An 18,613-nucleotide genomic window follows, 5' to 3' on the forward strand; every position below is an offset into this window, starting at 1 on the left:
TCAACACGCCAGTGGGCATTCAAATTCGTCACCATGGTGATGATGGTACTGTAGCAAAGGTACAAAGAAAACGTCCGAGCCCGAGTGAGATTAGTCATGAGTGAGATCACAACACACACACACGCAGTCGCAGCACGCTTTACTGACCCTCTAGTCGCCTGTGAATTATTCATTCACTCTTTCTCAGCACAATTAGCCAAGGCTGCATTGGAACGATCATTTCAAATACGGCTGCATCGATACCACCGGAGAAAAGCTGCCCATTGCTTTCAGATTTCAATGAGACTATTTCAAATGACCTTTAAGACCAATAAATACTAATCTTTGTGACGAGGTACTCTTAGGAAAACAAAACCAAGCGATTAGTGACACAAGGGTAGCTTCTGGCAAAACGTACCATTGCTATTTGTTTGACAGTAGTCTGGTGACCGAACATTGTTTTGTTCCAGCCAGGTCTGAGGGATAGTGTAAACACAGGGTTAAAGAGGATAGCTCATCCAAAAATGAAAACTGCATCATCATTTAGTCACCCTCAAGTTGTTTAATCATCCCTTTGATTCTTAATACTGTGTTGTTACCTGAATGATCCACACCTGTTTTTTTTTTTTTGTTTAGTGATAGTTGTTCATGAGTCCCTTGTTTGTCCTGAACAGTTAAACTGCCCACTGTTCTTCGGAAAAATCCTTCAGGTCCCACAAATTTTGGTTTTCCAGCATTTTTGTGCATTTGAACCCTTTTCCAACAATGGCTGTATGATTTTGAGATTTTCAAATGCTCACTGATGCTCCAGAAGAAAAAAACATGTTTAAAGAGCCAGGGGGTGAAAACTTTTTGAATTTATATTTGAAATTATATTTAGGCTAAATAAGAAAAATGTACACATATCCATTCTGTTCAAAAGTTTTCACCCCTCGGCTCTTAATGCATGTTTTTTCTTCTAGAGCATCATGGAGCGTTTAAACCTTCTGTAATAGTTGCATATGAGTCTGTCAGTTGTCCTCAGTGTGAAAAAATAGATCTCAAAATCATACAGTCATTGTTGGAAAGAGTTCAAATATGCAAAAATGCTGGAAAACCAAAGAATTTGGGGGACCTGAAGGATTTTTCTGTAGAACAGCATTTTGTATGATCCCTCTTATTTTGGTAAAATAATTAACATTTTGCAGATTCTAAAAGGAGGATGTAAACTTTTGACCTCAACTGTATGTGAAGACAAAATAAATTCTTTAAAAACCTAGTATCAATTAATAAATGTTTAATTTTCTTACTGAAATGTAGCTCTGGCATGACTGTCAAATACATTTCCCTTTAAAGTTTCATGATAAGCAAAGAGGGAACTGAAAGACGTTCTTAAGAACCACTTGAACTAAGTGACATTAGTAAGACTTTAAAAAATCGCAAATGAAAGCTTTCACTTTTCAGCTTTCGGCGATTAAATCTATTAAATGATTTGCAAAGATTTAATTGTTCAGCATGCAAAAACTTCCAGTGCTTCACTGAAATATCAATCTCACATAATACATGGATGTCCAGAGCCCCCTGCTGACAGAAAAAAAATCATATCTCAATACAAAAAATATTATGAACTACAGTAGACTGTTTACTTATACATTAATTTACAAATATACAAAATGCTTCAACTTTTAAATAAACATTACAGTATACAGAATATGTCAAACACAAAATGTAGATGGACAGATAGACAGATCAGCAAAGTGAGGGGTTCTTAAAGGTTGCCATGGGAGTGTCGTAGATGGGCTCTGAAAATGAGGGTCTTCCTCTAAGCATTTGTCCATTGTCCTGTAAATTGGAAACACGTGTATGTTAAAATCATTCATGTAAGAGATGTGACACGTTTCTCATAGCGGACATAATGCAACATGTTGAGGATGTTGGCAAACACTGCATGATGTAAACAGATCTTTTTCTGTGATGTTATTCTTCCTCTCTCAATCTTGTCTAAACAAATCAGCATGATGGTAACCTTAGTACTCAGAACGAGATATGAGATACTACTGTAGTGGAGCCTTTTGAAAAGAGAATTACAAAAGAAGGATTGATAAGGTGCATCATTACCTCAAATTCAATGTCAACACGTTGTAGAGTGAGATCTGATGAAAAAAAAATCATAAATCAATAAAGATATCTGTAATACTTAAAATGTAATTATTGGAGATTTATGAAGCGAATGGATGATGAGTAAGTTGCTCTGAAGAGATTGTCACAATGACTTACCAACAATATGATCTCTGGCGTGAACATGCTGCCAGAATTTTTCTTGATCTCTGTGAAGTTTTATTAGATTTGTTATTATTATTTATAACATTCATATCACTCATTTTAAAAGTGTACTACAATATTAAAATTATTTATAATTTAAATTTATAAAAATTGTATTATTAATGTTAATATTAATTATTATTAAATTAAAACTGATCTAGTATAATATAAAATACAATCATATAATTAGTGTTTAAAATAACTATAGAAATATTTACTGAAATTATTTAAATAATTATAGAAATATACACTACTGTTCAAATGCTTGAGGTCAGTAAAATTGTTTAATGTTAAACGAAGTCTCATGTTCAACAAGTCTGCATTTATTTATATTAAAATACACAGAGAACTGTAATATTAGGAATTATTATTGTAATTTAAAATAACTTTTCTGTTTTAATATAATTTAAATGTAATTTATTACTGTGGTGTATATATATACACATATGTATATATATACACACACACACACACACACACACACACACACACACACACACACACACACACACACACACACACTCACTGGTTTACATGTTTTATGGGGACATTCCATAGGCGTAATGGTTTTTATACTGTACAAACCGTATTTTCTATCGCCCTAACCCTACCCTACACCTAAACCTAGCCCTCACAGGAGATTGTGCAAACTTTTACTTCCTCAAAAAAAACTCATTGTGCATGATTTATAAGCCTGTTTCCTCATGGGGACCTGAGAAATGTCCCCACAAGGTCAAAATTTACTGGTATTCCTATCCTTGTGGGGACATTTGGTCCCCACAATGTGATGAATACCAGGTACACACACACACACACACACACACACACACACACACACACACACACACACACACACACACACACACACACACACACTGCAGTTTAAAAGTTCAGTAAGGTTCAGTAAGGTTTTTACTGTTTTTTAAAGATGTTTCTGATGCTCATCAAGGCTGCATTTATTTGATCAAAAATACAAAAAAAGTGTAATATTGTGAAATATTATTTAAATTTAAAATAACAGTTTCCTATGTAAATATATTTTACAATGTAAAGAATTCCTGTCATACAAAGCTGAATTTTCAGCATTATTACTCCAGTCTTCAGTGTCGCATGATGCTTTAGAATTCATTCTAATATGCTGATTTATTATCAATGTTGAAAACAGTTGTGCTTCTTAATATTTTGTTGGAACCTGTGATTTTTCCCCCCAGGATTCTTTAACAAATAAAAAAATATTTTAAACTGTAATAATATTTCACAATATTACATTTTTTTCTGTATTTTTGTTTGAGTAAATGCAGCCTTGATGAGCATATAAGAATTCTTTAAAAAAATATTAAAAATCTTACTGATCCCAAACTTTTGAGCAGCAGTATTATATATATATATATATATATATATATATATATATATATATATATATATATATATATACGTCTTCACTGCCACTTTTGACCAATTTAATGCATCCTTGCTAAAAAAAAAGTAATAAACTAAACAGCAGTGTATACTTTAAATTATTTAGATGATTATTATTCCTGTAACTCAAATAGTTGAGCACAATGATAGACAGAAAACAGATAGTATTATAATAATGTATGCTTGTGAACTCAAAGTCGCTTTAGATAAAAAATGTCTGCCCAGTAAATAAATGTAAATGCAGTTTTAATCAAATATCAGGTACGCTCTTCAGTATTGTGTCTCACCTTTGTCTCCTTCTCTCTGACATGTTTTTGACTGCAAATAAATGGGTAGAGATTACAATTCAATTTATATTAATGAGAATTACACGCATGAGTGAAAAACAAACAATGTGCGTTTTCACTTTGTTTTCTTCCAGTCTTTAATTAAATGGATTGAGAAGATAATCACCACTGGGTATTATAGTTCATTAGAGACTAGACCTAACCAATGTAAACTAAACTTATGAGCAACTAAAATAAGAAACTGGATATCTAATACTTACTATGTCTGTGAACAGCAAAGCCCAGGATAGCCACCACGATGAGGAACAAAACACCGGCAGACACAGAGCCAACAATCAGAGCCAGGTCTGTGTTGCCATTCCACAGATATGCATAAAAACAAAGCAGAGTGTTTTTAGATACCAAGTTGGGCATGTTTGATTTACTGCATTATTGTGATAGCTACTTGAATGTTACCTGTAGAGGTCGATCTGCAAGAGTGATATCCTGAAAAATTATGCAGAAATCAGATTTTGAGGTCTTATTTATGTAACATTATAAGATATATCAGATATAGTATAATACATGCAGTACCTGTAATGCATGGGATAGCTACTGGTGAGCTCATTTTAGAGTACGCATTAGAGTTGCCCAGTGACACGCTGTACTGACACTGATACTGTGCACCATGTTCATAACGGGTGGGTATGGGAAATCTAGCACTGTGTTGGGTCAGGGAAGCCTGATGGGTCGCCTCAGGTGACAGGGCACCCACACGAAATAGATAGAAGAAGCCTTGAGGATATGAGGGTGAGCCAACGCACTCTAGAACTTCACCTTTGTGTCGGGACCAGGAAAGAGTGGGGACTGGGAGCTCTGTGAGAGGATACATGAACAGAAATAGTGATGTGAGAACATTTACTTAATAGAACAACTGTGCAAGACGAGTTACACATCAAAGTAAGATGCCTTTTATTGCCTACATTAGCAGATGCCTCCTTAAAAGGGATAGTTCAATCATCAATTATTCACCCTCAAGCTGTGTGAATTTTCTTCTTGTGTTTTCTCTGACAGCAGATGGCGCTAAACATAATACAACCGTTACCCCGGGAATCCCGTAAAAAAAAAAAAAACAGCTTTTAGTTTCTAAAAAAGTGTCTAAATGATTTAAATAGTCATTTAGATTTGTGTATTTGCTATGGTGTTCATCACAGCGCCAAATACTTTCTAGACTTAATAGGCTATTTATTTGAACTTTTTTACATTTTAATCTGGACTACAACTATAGAATACCTTAAAGGGACTTTGACTACAACATGCCCTAGTAATTGTTTGATTCTTTATTGTTCAGTCAAACTTTACATTAGGGCTTCATTAGATAACATTTGTTAATTCATTAGTTAACATAAACTGCCATTGAAAATTCTTCTAAACATTCATTAATCTTAGGTAATTCCAACATTTAATAACAAATTGTTAAAATTAAAAGTTGTAACTATGTTATTTAATGAGCTAACAAGAACTAAGAGTTGTATTTTTAACAAAGTTTAATAACTTATGTAGCAAATGTAGCTATTGCTGATTACGAATATTATTGCATTAACTTAGGTTAACTATGAGATCTTACTGTGAAGTGATACCTATTGGTCTTTATAATTCTTTTGGACTTTAATCTGTGTAAATTTTGTAACTTTATAATTTTTTATTTAAATGTTCAGTTATTTTTGTTTTACGAAAATAGTTATTAAAGCTGTTATACTGTATTATGACACCACTTTTTGCAAATAAACTTTAATATCGTGATAATACCGTATACCGCGATAAAAGCATTTTCATTTAATCTCAAAATTAAAATTGATACCAGCATATCCGTAAGCGTGTTTCTTATTTTAACTTTTTTTAAGGTTTTCAGATTGTTTTTTTTTTTTTTTATATATATAAATGGCATTTTATATTATGGCATATGTAGTTGCTTCAAACAATGGTATAAAGCTATTTAAAACATCAATCAGTGTAAATTGTGATAATCGTAATTAATACTCGCAATTACAATTTCAAGGGAATAATCGACAATTATGATTTTTGTCATAACCGTGCAGCCCTAGTTAAAAGTGATGTAGCCTGAAGTACCAACCAGTGTTTGAATTTGGAGAAGAAAATGAGATGAGTTGAAATTAAATTTCCCTACCCTACCCTTTCTATAACTAAGGACAGGCGAAGAACAAACCACATGTGACTTTTCCAACATGATTACCTAATGTGTGAAGTCAGGGACGTGCATCGTAGAGTAGACAAAAAAAGAAAAAACATTTTATTTTAGAAAATGACAGATCGTTTCACTAAATAATACACTTATTCCTTGGCTGGGATCGTGTAGAGCCCTTTAAAGCTGCATTGAAACTGCTATTTGGACCTTCAACCGATTGGCCACCATTAAAGTTCACTATATGGAAAAAAATCCTGGAATGTTTTTCTCAAAAACCTAATTTGCTTTCAACTGAAAGAGAGACATAAGATGACATCTTGGATGACATGGGGGTGAGTAAACTAAAAAATCCTACTAGAATGGTTGGTTTTCACTTCTATTTTGCGGAGCAACAGCAAATGTGACTATACATTTAAGCAGCATCGTAAAATCATGGAACTTCAAAAAGATGTGGTCATACTAGCTAAATTATTGTGAAATTTAATGTGCAAAAAATTAACAATTAAATGTGATGTAAGAAGTACAGCTTACACAGAAGTCACTTTCTTCTTTCAGACGTATCAAATCGGAGTTATAATAAAATCTGTTCTGGCTCTTCCAGGCTTTATAATAGCAGTGGGTGGGTGTTTCTGTTCAACAGTCCAAAAGCAGCCCAATAAATCGCATCCATAATCACTTTTCTCTTGCTTGCACTAACTGTCATACATTTTGTCATACAACGTTTGTTTACAGGAGCAAAGGAAGCAAAGTTTCCATACTTAAGCAAAGGAAAACCAGTCTCCTCTTGACTAATTCGAAATCTTCTGCCATTTTTCTTTAAAAATCCTTGTTTTGTAATTCGTGACCTTTGTTTTATGTTCTGAACTGCGCATACACAATGCATACATCCTACATCATTTGCTTGGAGCAGTTTCCATGTACAACAGTTTGCACAAGTTAGATTAAAGTGATATTTACATTTTAAATATGAATATTTTTTTTTCACAAAAATGCATCGATTCGCTACAGGAGACCTTTATTCATCCCCCGGAGCCATGTGGAACACTTTTTATTATGGATGGATGCACTTTATTGGACCTTATTTGGAGTGTTGAACAAAAACACCCGCCCAATGCCATTATAAAGTTTGGAAGAGCCTGGATCATTTTTAATATAATTATTGGATTGGATTCGTCTGAAAGAAGAAAGTCATATACACATTGGATGCCTTGAGGGTGAGTAAATCATGGGCTAATTTTCATTTTGGGGAATTAATCCTTTAAGCAGCTTTTGTTTCGTTATCAACTAGGTTTGGGAAAGATCATGTGTTGAATCAATAGTAACAGTGACTCTTGCCTTAGTTGAATAAAATCCAAGTAGTAAAAAAAGCAAAACAGACACGAGATGTAATCAGCACAGCATGCACATCAACCCAAAAGTTGTCTCCTCACCTATTACAGTAATGTGTACCGGCTGACTGGCTGTGGAGTTCACTTGTCCCGTCTTTGCTGATTTGAGTTGGTAGAGGCACACATACTCCCCACCGTCCTCCCGTCCCATTGTCTTCACACTGAAGTGTGCATCATGGGACTGAGACACCAGCTGAGCTGGAGCAACCATAGAGCCCGGGGTTCCTTTGGCTCTCCGGAGCAAGAGAAAAGCCTCAGGAGGCTGTTTTTGAGAGTCAGGTGGAGCCTGACAGTGAAATGACAGTGTCTCACCAGGACTAACATGCCCACTAGAGGGCTCGACCATCAAGTTAGGGGATGCAGGGGGACTGACTGAGACTAAGCCAAGAAGAAGAAAAAAAGTATTTAGTGCTTTTAGAATATATGTTTGAAAAAACAAAGATAAGAGACAGAAACTAACATTCTGATTGAAATACAACACTAAAGATGTAAAGCAGTGCTGGGTGGAGTAGTTTGGTTTAGTGGTTACTAGCTTTCAACTGTAAAGCGGTTTCTTTAACCGTCATTCCATTGTGACCTCAAAACATTTCTCACTATACAGCAAAACTGCACACTACCTAAACCGTAGCCAGAGATTCAAGCTGTATGTAAGTGAGTGTGTGTGTGTGTGTGTGTGTGTGTGTGTGTGTGTGTGTGTGTGTGTGTGTGTATGTAATCCCTATGTTATGTTAGGATAGTATTACCAGTAAATTTTGACCTTGTGGGGACATTTTTTTGGTCCCCAAGTTTTTTTTTTTAATTCTAAAATAGCAGAAAGTTTTGGGTAAGGGGATAGAAAATACAGTTTTACACTATAAAATCCATTATTTCTATAGAATGTCCCCATAACACATGGAAACCAGTGTTTGTGTGAATACGTTATATAATATAATATAAAAGAAACACTCACCTTTTGGCTCTGGCTGCATATAAAAACTGATCATGCTCCTGTCATACTGACAGCAATACAGATTCTCTTTTTCTATATCTTTTCCACTAAGAATAAAGTGAGCCCTATGCTGTTCACTTGAATGCTCAACCGTATCTATTCGCTGTTGCATTTTGTAAAGTTTAAATACAAGTCCACCATAACCTTCTGGAGCCTGACACAACAACTCCACAGATGAGCCTCTGATGGCTGTCTGAGTCAGTGTAGGAGCCGGTGGGGCAGAGTATTCAGCAGCTGAAACATCAAGAAACATCAAGCGCTCAGTTATGTCTGGTCAATCTAGTCAACCAGCTAGATTTATTCCAAACCTGAGCCAGCATGGGAATTCATGCTGTTCTAAAGTAAAGTATATTTACTAAGAACAGGAATTTCAACTATAATAAGTGGTCCAAAAACAACGTCAAATACACATATTTAGATACTGATCACTGTTTTATACAATAAAAAGAACATTTTGTAATTTGCTGCATGATTTAGATTCTAGTGGGTCAGATATTGCGATCATATAGAAATATAAATGTGGAAAATTACACACTTACCAATAAAATGCTGCTTTAGAATAATCAAAACTGTGAGGAAATATCCACAAATTGGCATTCTTCCAGTGATGAATTCCAGTTTCTTCATAGCTATTAGAGCTTCAAAAAGTCTTACAGGTCTGTGTATATATTTATAGAAGCAACTGTCTTTATGACTTGTGGATTAAGTGGTAAGACAGATGCATTAAAATCACCACTAGCTGAACCTCCCTTCCCATTCACTTGCGCAAACTTCCTCATCCACGCGTTAAAAAGCACCAACGAACATGTTTCATATGTTTAAGAAAACCACATCCTTCCATCACAGCAAAGAAGAAAGCCAGAAAGACACTCCCACGAGTGGCCCATGTGAGCTAATACCACATATGACAATGACAGGAAATTGATGTATTCATGTGCAAAACTCACTCATCAGTGTGTCCTCTTCTTCTAAACAACTTTAAGTTTGATATTTCTGAGTGTGCACATGCTTCATCTCTTATTCCAAAAACGGAACTGGTGTGTTTAGATCAGCAGTAAGCCTGTGAGGATGACACATCCTTCCCAATATCCCTTCCCAAGTGTAGTGGTTGATATACCAGTATTTACAGGTTTATATTTTTGTTCCTCTCAACCCTGAATATGTGGTTAGGATAGTAATGAAGAAACCGTGTTTTAAATCTAACATCATGTTTACTGCAGCTGGGAGGAACTGTGGTCATTTGATTGTTTTGTCAGTGTCACATGGACAGGAAAACAAATATTGTCATTTCTGTTTCTTGTCTTGTGCATTGTCCCCCTTTTTCATAATCATTGAGCACTTTCAGACTATTGGATTGATACAGTGTTTCCCACAGGTTTGCAGGCAATGTGTGGTGGTCAGCCCGAAGGGGGGGGGGGGGGGGTAGCGGGGGTTAGATGTTTGTAATTTGGGGGGGGGGGGGGGGGGGGGGCTGGATAGGGATACAATTGGATCCCCTAAAGGGATTTCCTAATTCCTAAAGGTTAAGGTTAATAAAACTGTTAATAATTAGTTAAACAGAACTTTATTACATTAATTAACACCATATACAACAGCCTACTTGCTGCACAGTCCAAGTGCACCTGTCTGCAGCCTGCAGATCGAGGCGGGGCTGAATCTGGGGTGGGGCTGCACATGTCGCCCCGCCTACATGCCTTCTCATTGGTTGTAGGTAAATTAATGACGTCGATGCAACATCCCTCCCACAACTCATCTCATTGGTTAGTGAAATGGATTGATGTCGCTGCCACGATAAACAGGAAATGCAGTTGGAAACTATACTCATGAATTATACGTTTTATATAAACGCTGAATCCTTTGCTTATTTATTCAGCTTTCAGATGTGTACAAATCTCAATTAAGTTTTTGAAAAACGTACGCTTATGACTGGTTTGTGGTCCAAGGTTACATACATTTACAAGCAAGACATCTTTCCGCTGTTTAGTTATCCCATTTCTGGCAATCCGTGACTATAAATCAAAATGTTAACCAGTGGTGTTTATTTACAGCTTTTTTGATTATTGCCTTAATTGTTAATAAGATACATAAATGTGGAAAATTCTCAGCAAGAGTGTCCACTTTTAAATTAATAAATAGAAAAGGGTTGTGAAACATCAGAGTTGTTTATAATTACAAACATTTATGACAAATGAATGAATTATGACGACACATAAATGAATTTCACTGTTATTTATTTAAGATAATAATGTTCACAGTTATTTCTGATTCTCCCTCCCACAGTCTAATGACATGCGAAACAGCAGTCTGGGTCCTCTGTGCTCAAATACATTAATTTCTCTAAGAAATTGAAATAACACCCTATAACAATCTGTTGACCCTTCCCGAAGTATATCTACTAAATTGAAACATATTTTGATTTCTTCTAATTTCGCTATTAATTGACCATATCGGATTACTTGTTTAGTCAAGCCAGCTAAGGCATTTCTGGTCAACTGTAGTGTGCCATAATATGAGCGTACTTTGTTCATTTTCTCTACATAATCCATTCACAATCGAAGAAAAGTGTTGTTTGTCTAAGAGGACCAAACGTCCATGTATACCGTTTCAAGAATGACAAATGCCAGTTTAAAAAAATAGGAGAGTAAATCGGCTAAATATGCACGATATATTGTTATGATTGAAAGTAATAACTGGACCAAACATCTGACAAGCTGATGGCAAAAAATATCTTAAATGATTTCAACAGATTTTACAGTTCAAGATAAAACTTAAAAGATGTAGTTATTAAATTTTATAAAATATTTCATATTCCTATCGATTCATATTGGATGCATTATTTAATTATTATACCATAATTATTTAATGTATTTGTAGTGAACTATATATTAGTATTTAAATAATTCACCCTTATAGGCTGTTTGTGTGTGGGCTTAATGCTTTTCTGCACTTGCTATACTATATACTTAAGGACGGTAAAAGTACTACAATATATTATACTAGTAATTTTATAATAAATCGAAAAGCAAGACGTCTTGAAAAATATAGGGAGTTTAAAAGGCAGCTGCATAATAAATAATCCTCGGCTGCCATCTTTTGGTTATATGGGTAATTCCATGTTACACTCCGTGCATAAGGTCAATTGTCTTCTTTCAGTTTCATATTTCCTGCACTCTAATATGAGGTGTTCCACTGTTTCTTCATGCCCGCAATATTCACATTTCCCTGTGCCATGTTTACCTATTTTCAGTAATGTTCCATTAATCCCGTGGGTCCGAACCGAAGCCTTGATATTATTGTCTCTTCTCGCCTATTCCTCTCTGTACACCTTATTTCTGACACTCTCCTTTGAATCTTATGAAACCATCGTCCTTTCCTATTTTCTTCCCATTGTTGTTGCCATTGTTTCTTTAATTTATTTTTAATAATAAATTAGTTTATTATTACTTAATTTCTGTTCTACTAATACTAACTGTAAAATCAATTTGATTATTTTTAGTAACTTCCTTTGCTATTTTATCTGCTATTTCATTTCCCTTAACTCCATAATGTTTTCAACGTCATTACTTTGCCACCAATGAGATGTGGGAGTTACATTATCTCGACATTATTAATTTACCTACAACCAATGAGAAGGCCTGTGGGCGGGGCGACACGTGCAGCCCCGCCCCAGATTCAGCCCCGCCTCGATCTGCAGGCTGCAGACAGGGGCTTCTCGCACAGTCTGCAACTTTTGTTAGGGCACCTTATTTTGCGACATATTATTGATATTTAACAAATCTATTTCTTTCTCACCCTGACCTTGTCTTTCTGCTTGAGCAGCACTAGTTGAAGCCTGAAAATATTGTAAACAATAACTAATTACACTGGTCGGACTAAGCTCTGTTTCAGACTGATACCTCCGGTTCAGGATGGTCCTCATCCTCATCACGTGCCTTTTTCAGTCGCGGAAAATACTTTTCAATACTCATCTGGATTGAAGCAGCAAACATTCAGTGTAAGAGTAAAGAAACGACATAATTTATAATACGTTTATTTGATTCACAGCTGCTACATACAGTGTTTTGACCTCGACAACCCAACTAGGCTAGCCTACATTTTACCGCAAACTTGCGACTAGTTAACTTTCTAAAGAAGGCGCAATCGCGTTTGCTAAGGTTCGGGACGTACAGTAACATCAACACACTGAAACTATTGTATTCAGAATATAAAATATTTTATAGCACTTTTTAATCTGTGATTGTGTGTTAAAAGTGTTCACGAGATACCAACCTTTCGCCAGCCGTCTTCTCTCCACAGATGATCCAGACAGATGTGGTGTGCACGGAGGGGAGGGGCTGTGTGCGTGTGTGTGTTTGAGGGAGAGACGCGTGAGTGACAGAGATGAAGAGGGAGTATGGAAAGGAAATGCAGTTGAACCCACAGTCTATGAGTTGAACAAATTCGCTGCGTGTTTTAAATAGCGTACAAAAGAATAACGAAACGCAATATGTGACGGTCGGTATTGGTTTTTTTATTTTTTATTTTTGGTCGGTGTTGAATCTGTGGCGGTCGGAATTTAATCTGTGGCGCACCGCCACAGATTCGTCTATGTGTGGGAAACACTGTGATACTTATATATATTTGATCCTTATAACATGACTTGTCTTTAGGAGAAACCATCTAAAATGACCTTTGACCCAAAGCCAAAGTAATTTGAACCTACATAAAACTTTGTAATCAACAAGCACCTTTATCTTTTGTCATAATAACCATCAGAATTTGCTTGCCACAGTAGCATGGTAAAAGTCGCCCAGTGACATTTAAAAACAACTTTTTTTTTGTCTTGTGGTTAAATGTGCACAACATCCTTTCTTTATGATATATAGGCTAAATACATACTTGGTACATCGTATGTGATATCAAGAAACCATTTTAGGGAACTGACATATTATGAGAATGCTGTGGGAAGTTTCTAAAACATTCTGCTGTGTATAAAAATAGTACCAGTACCAGTTTGAACACATCCATGTATTCTTTAGTATTTCTATATTCCTCTTTTAAAATAAGAGTAAAGTGGTCAACAAACATGAAATAACACAAATGGAAAGATGGGAATTTTATTTTGACCAAAACATGTTAACAAAACAAAACTCTCTTATATTTTAGCTTCTGCAATGCAGTCACTTTTAGATCACAGCAGTGCAAACACTAGGCATTTTCTCAACCAATTTCATGAGATGCCACTTGTAAAGAAAATTTGGAACAATGGATTAGGCTAAAAGCCTGCATCGAGGCACATAACTTAAGGACATTTTTATTGTTTTTTGTTTATGTTCTGCCTGGTCCTTTAACAATGATTGTGCTCTAGATCACCCACGTTGCAGGAATAATCAGGCTCACTACAGTCTCTTGCTGCTTGCTTAACTGATCATTTAACAATTATATTTTTGGAGTTAGTTCACTGTTTTGTGTCCCAGTGTCTGATCCTCCAGGAGTGTCAAGTATTACCTACTAAAATATCAATCTCTTGATTCATATAGATTCAACCTTTAGATATACATTCATATTTTAATAGAAAATTAAATGCCGTTATTGTTATTTATGCTACATACAAACTTTACTGTTATTAATAGAAAGTTCGAAAACTTTTTTTTTTTTTGGTGGAAAATTCAAAATTGCAAAAAAATCTTGATAGTAGAAATGTATTTTTTTTGTATGCATTCAACTCGGTATGAGCCAAGAAATCAGAGAAAAAAAGGATTTTGCTTTTAGACCTTGCGGTTCAAAAGTTAACAGAAACATAAGTGCAAATTTGGCCTGTTGGTGGCACTAGAGAGGTTAAGTAAGAGACTTTAAATTTGCTGTGGTTAATGATGAGAATGTCCTCTAGCCGTGTGCCAAGTTCCATAACTTTCCCGATTCTTTAAGATTACAAACATTTAAAAAAATACAGCATTTTACTACAAAATTCGCAATGGTCCACAATCAGAGGAAAAATTGGTATCGTTTGATTTAGTTTGCCGCTTCAAATTTAACAAGATCACTTTTATGATTTTTGATCAAACTGGTTAGAAATTATAAACAAAAATGTAATTTTTTTTTTTTACAATTATTTTGACCAGTAGGTGGCGCTGTGCTGAAATGATTCATTTGGCCTCAGGTCATGCTTGGTATAACACATACCAAGTTTGGTCTGAATCTGCTACAGCATTGCAAAGATATAGCCCGATAACTTTTGGCCAGAATTGTCTGAAGATGATCTGAGCCAATTTTGTTGAAAATTGGCCAAACCGTGTAGGATGAGTTAGAAAAAGTAGATTTTTCGGGCAAATTCAAAATTGTGAAAAATCTTGACAGTAGAAATTTAACTCTTGGTATGCAAATAATGCATATTTGGCCTGTTGGTGGCGCTACAGAGTTGGAGTTAGAGACTTCAAATATGCTGTGGTTAATGATGAGACTGTCCTCTATTTGTGTGCCAATTTTCATAACTTTACTGCAAACGATCCTATAAGTTTCATAAAAATATGCTAAAGCGTTTGAAAACTACAGCATTTTTAGTACAAAATTCGAAACAATCTACGCTCGAAATGGCTGACATAGAAAAATCTGGTATTGTTTGATTCGGTATACCACTATGAAACTAACAAGATGACTCTTATGATTTTTGGTTAAACTGGTCAGAAATTCTAAACAAAAGTTCTTTTTTTTTTACAATTCTTTTGACCAGTAGGTGGCAGCTGTGCTGAAACTATACATGTGCTCTCAGGTCATGCTTGGTATAACCCGTACCAAGTTTGATCTGAATCCACTACAGCATTGCGGAGATGTAGCCTCATGTCCATTTTTGTGGGAATTTCGTCAAATTCGTTAACACGCTTTATGAAAATGGTTTGGTATAACTAAATGATTTTGGTAACTTGTGACCAGAATTGTCTAAAGATGATTTGAGCCACATTTGGTGAAAATCGGACAAACCATCTAGGACAAGTTCGAAGTAAATTTTTTGCAAAATTACGAAAAAACTTGACCCATAGAAAAATATCTTGACAGTAGAAATTTTTGGTATGCAACTGACTCAGTATGAGCCAAGAAATCAGAGGAAAAAATAATTTTGCTTTTAGATTTTAAGGTTCAAAAATGATTAGCAGAAACATAAGTGCAAATTTGGCCTGTTGGTGGCAATAGAGAGGTGGTGTTAGAGACTCCAAATTTATTGTGGTTAATGAAGAAACTGTCCTTTATCCATGTGCAAAGTTTCATAACTTTCCGGCAAGCAATTCTGATCATAAGATTCATAACAATAGGCTAAAGCATTTGAAAAATACAGCATTTTACTACAAAATTTGAAATGGTCCACACTCAAAATGGCTGACATAGGAAACTTTGGTACAGTTTAACTCAGTATACCACGAGATAACTCTTATGATTTTGGTCAAACTAGTCAAAAACAAATGCTACATTTTCTTCTAAATATTTTGACCAGTAGGTGGCGCTGTGGCAAAACTATTCATGTGTCCTCAGGCCATGCTTGGTATAACCGTTAAAGGAGAACTCCGGTGTGATATTGACCTAAAGTGTATTGAATCATGATACCGAGTGTGAACGTACCTTGCATATTTCATCTCGGTTTGTGTCCAGCTGTCCGAAATCTGGGGTCAGTTAGCCGATGCTCACAACAGGCTGTCTATGAGAGTGAACAGGGCATCGGAAAAGCCATGTAAATAAATCACTGTTTTACGCCATTTACGAGGCACAAAGTAGCTCCACACTTCATAGGTAGACTTCCAAGGGCCCTGACATTTAAAACGAGACATTGAGAACTCAGAAAAAGCACCGGTAGTTTATTTACAAGAAGATTTATACAGACAGTACCTGGGAAAGAAAATCCGGTCGCCGCCATCCTGAACTTAGTCACGATAAATCGTGTGTCGAGCAACAATGAATTTATCAGGTTATCAACGTATCAGGTTGTAGTTTCCTTCGTGCTCGACACTCGACTTATCTTGACTACATTTAAGATGGCGGCGGTGGACATGTTCCTGGTGGAAGATGTCTGTATAAATCTTCTTGTAAGTAAACTACCGGTGCTTTTTCTGAGTTCTCAATGTCTCGTTTTAAATGTCAGGGCCCTAGGAAGTCTACCGATGAAGTGTGGAGCTACTTTGTGCCTCGTAAATGGCGTAAAACAGTGATTTATTTACATGGCTTTTCCGATGACCTGTTCACTCTCATAGACAGCCTGTTGTGAGCATCAGCTAACTGACCCCAGATTTCGGACAGCTGGACACAAACCGAGATGAAATATGCAAGGTACGTTCACACTCGGTATCATGATTCAATACACTTTAGGTCAATATCACACCGGAGTTCTCCTTTAAAGCGTTGCGGAGATATAGTCTCATTTACATTTGTGCGCAAATTTCGTTAATGCTTTCTAGCGAAAACGGTTTGGTATGTTTAAAAGCTTTTGATAACTGACACAAATATGCAACTCGGCATGAGCCAAGGAATGAAGAGGAAAAAAATGTTGCTTCTAATTTTGCTTACACTGAAGTTTAAAATAGAGACTAGAGAATGCCTTAGAGTTAATTCTATAGGCAGCCAAGAAGAAGAAGACAAACCTTTGGTGCTTGGCCTCTAATAACAGCCATTAGTCCTTTAGTGGCAAAGTCTTCAGTGTCACATGATCCTTCAGAAACTAATAGGCTGATTTGCTGCTCAATTTCTTATTATTATCAATGTTGAAAACAGTTGTGTTGCTTATTTTATGTAGAAACCATGATTTTCAAATTCAAATGTTTTTTTTTACATAATTGTCTTTACTGCCACACTTTTTCAGCAATTCAAGGAGATACAAGAAAATTAGAAAACTATCAATAAAATTTTGCCTAATGAAAAGTCTTAAATAATCATAGTAAAATAAGTCAGCTGTGTAATTATAGTGACTTTTTACTTTCAGGCTTGTTTTCAGGTACAACCATCAAGTTGCAAATGGATTTCAAGAAGTTGCAAATGGATTTCTAGAGGTCCTAACATTGCAGATCTGCTTGTGTTTACTTAGCCACTTCATTTGAGTGACCTTACCCGGTCTGATTGTGTATTTTGTTCTCACGGACACACTGCAGGCTCTGGAAAAATGCATAGGAAAATGATGTGTTCTCATTCAAATGAGTCAACGCAGTGGCTTTCAACAAAGACAACTCAGCAGCGAGGTCTGACGGTGTAAATGTATGTATGTGCTGTTATCTGTGGGGTAAGAGGCTTCAGAGGGACCCAGACCTCTATTATCTCATGCAGGACAGGAGGCCTCTCATCAGCCTAACCACACTGATAACCGCTCTCCAGAACATAATCACCTACTGAACACCGGCCTTCTGAGAATCGCACACTCACACAGACACTCAAGCGAGTTTGTGTGTTTCACGGCAGATGTATCGCATGAAATTAGAGCTCTGAGCGCAAATGTAGACACTGTATATTACACTTCAGCTCACTTGACACACTTAATACTATTTGCAAAAAGTGTTCCACACATCTTAGCTTTTGATATCATCACATATAGTCATTTACAGCATTCATTTTTCAAATATTTCAATAATATATGTGACTCTGGACCACAAAACCAGTCTTAAGTAGCACAGTTATATTTGTAGCAACAGCCAAAAATACATTGTATGGGTCAAAATGATGGGCCAAAAATCATTAGGATATTAAGTAAAGATCATGTTCCATTTATTCCATACCGTAAATATATCAAAACTTAATTTCTGATTAGTAATAAGCATTGCTAAGAACTTTATCTGAACAACTTAAAAGCGATTTTCTCAATATTTAGATTTTTTTGCACTCTCAGATTCCAGATTTTAAAATAGTTGTATCTTGGTTAAATATTGTCCTATTCTAACTTGATTTACTAAAACTATTTTTAAATATTATTTCAAACTAATTTAAGTTTATGTTGACTGTTTTTGGCTGATTAATCTACTGCTTGTATATTTTATATGAACAACTGCATTTTTTTAAAAATAGATTTTTAATAAACGCTAACTTCTCTTATTTTGATTTTAAAATGCCCTCCCAAAAT

At 35.6% G+C, this 18,613-nt stretch overlaps 1 long non-coding RNA gene across 1 annotated transcript; it reads right to left on the reverse strand.

The window, feature by feature from the left end:
• Window positions 1-4,255: 4,255 nt before the first annotated feature.
• LOC141346467 (uncharacterized) lies at window positions 4,256-4,830 on the reverse strand. The gene is made up of 3 exons (XR_012357220.1): window positions 4,560-4,830; window positions 4,443-4,472; window positions 4,256-4,333 (listed from the first exon to the last, which is right to left on the reverse strand). It is a non-coding gene; the product is annotated as an uncharacterized lncRNA (long non-coding RNA).
• Window positions 4,831-18,613: the final 13,783 nt, after the last annotated feature.

The sequence above is a fragment of the Garra rufa genome, chromosome 12 (genome assembly GCF_049309525.1).
Source record: "Garra rufa chromosome 12, GarRuf1.0, whole genome shotgun sequence".
NCBI lineage: Eukaryota > Metazoa > Chordata > Actinopteri > Cypriniformes > Cyprinidae > Garra > Garra rufa.